The sequence below is a fragment of the Etheostoma spectabile genome, chromosome 15 (genome assembly GCF_008692095.1).
Source record: "Etheostoma spectabile isolate EspeVRDwgs_2016 chromosome 15, UIUC_Espe_1.0, whole genome shotgun sequence".
NCBI lineage: Eukaryota > Metazoa > Chordata > Actinopteri > Perciformes > Percidae > Etheostoma > Etheostoma spectabile.
This window is the reverse complement of record NC_045747.1, coordinates 33,911,221-33,912,886: the sequence shown is the minus strand read 5'-3', so window position 1 is coordinate 33,912,886 and position 1,666 is coordinate 33,911,221. Positions and strand designations below refer to the sequence as shown.

Genomic DNA, 1,666 nt, shown 5'->3' with positions numbered 1-1,666 from the left:
AATGTGCTCTACAAATAAAGCTGCCTTGCCTTGCCTAGCTTATTAACTGTAGTTTTACAGTTATTTTTGGAATTTATGGTCAATAAATCTCATATATATAGGAAATTAAACCTAATGTTTGAGTTAGAAAAGCAGAAATTAGGAATTATTGAGGACTACAATGAAAGGATGGATGTTTGATGGATAATCACAGATGGAATATGTCAATTTACTCAACTATTTCAAACAACTTCACATGGTTTGTCTCAAAAGTCTAAAATTGAATAAGACCCAAAATTAATGAAGTAGAGATTGTACTTGGCAAAGAGCGTTGGGTGGAATCAATCATGTTATTTGGGGAATTAAAAAGAACATTGTGATTAGGACACATGAGGACAACATGAGGACAACTGAGGGAACAGAGGCAACATGAGGGAACAAAGGAGGGCAACATGAGGGCAACATGAGGGCAACCGAGAGGGCAAACATGAGGCAAACATGAGGGACAACTGAGGGCAACATGAGGGCACATGAGGACAACAGAGGACGACATAAGGACAACATGAAGACAACATGAGGCAACATGAGGGCAACATGAAGACAACATGAGGGCAAAATGAAGACAAAATGAAGACAAACATGAAGACAAACCATAGGCAACTGAAGACAACATGAAGACAACATGAGGGCAACACAGTGAGGGCAACAAGAAGACAACATGAAGACAACATGGGGCAACATGAAAACAAAACATGAAGACAACATGAGGACAAAATGAGGACAAACCTGAAGGGCAAATGGGGACAACATGAGGACAACAGGAGGGAGACATAAGGACAACTGAAGACAACATGAGGGCAACATGAGGGCAACATGAAGAAACATGAGGAGACAAACATGAAGCAACAAACATGAAGACAACATGAAGACCAACATGAGAGGCAACATGAGACAACATGGGGCACAGATGACAACCATGAGGGCAACATGAGGACAACATGAAGACAACATGAGGACATCATGAGGACAACATGAAGACAACATGAGGACATCACAAGGACAACATGAGGGTTAAGCCTTGATGCTACATAAGATCTGTCTATGTACTGTATGCAACAAGCACTTAGCACCGAGGCCACATTTAACAGGCCGAAGGCGGAGAATGGGCATTGGAAATGTGCAAGCATATGCCTCTTAATAACATCAAAACATGATTTGCAAGTACTGTACATCTTGAGATCTAAACACTACCATTAGTGTTAAAATACTGTTGCCAAACAAGAACACCGGCCAACACTGGAAGCCTAAATGGGCGTGTTTTGGTGTGAAATTGACTGGATTGCATCATGAAACAAACAGGAAGAGGTGTATACAATGTAAGGCTTTTAGAGCTTCATTTCACATAGAACTACTGCATGCAACATGCCTCGGGCCTTGGTTTGGGAACCTTTAGGTTAGTACTTGTAACAGCAGTGGTGCACGAGTATTCAGATCCTTTACTTCAGTAAAAGTACTACTGCCACACTGTTAAAATACTCCGTTACAAGTTAAAGTCCTGCATTTAAAATGTTACTTAAGTAAAAGTCTAAGTATCATCAGGAAAATGTATTTGTATTAAAGGTAAAAGTACTCAATGGAGAAATCTCCTCCCATTGTAAAAAAAGAGTAAAGGATCCAACCAGCTGTG

General features: G+C 40.3%; 1 protein-coding gene across 1 annotated transcript in view; it reads right to left on the bottom strand.

Moving 5' to 3' along the window:
• The window catches only part of wipi1 (WD repeat domain, phosphoinositide interacting 1), a 24,239-nt gene that overhangs the window by 3,220 nt on the left and 19,353 nt on the right, over positions 1-1,666 (bottom strand).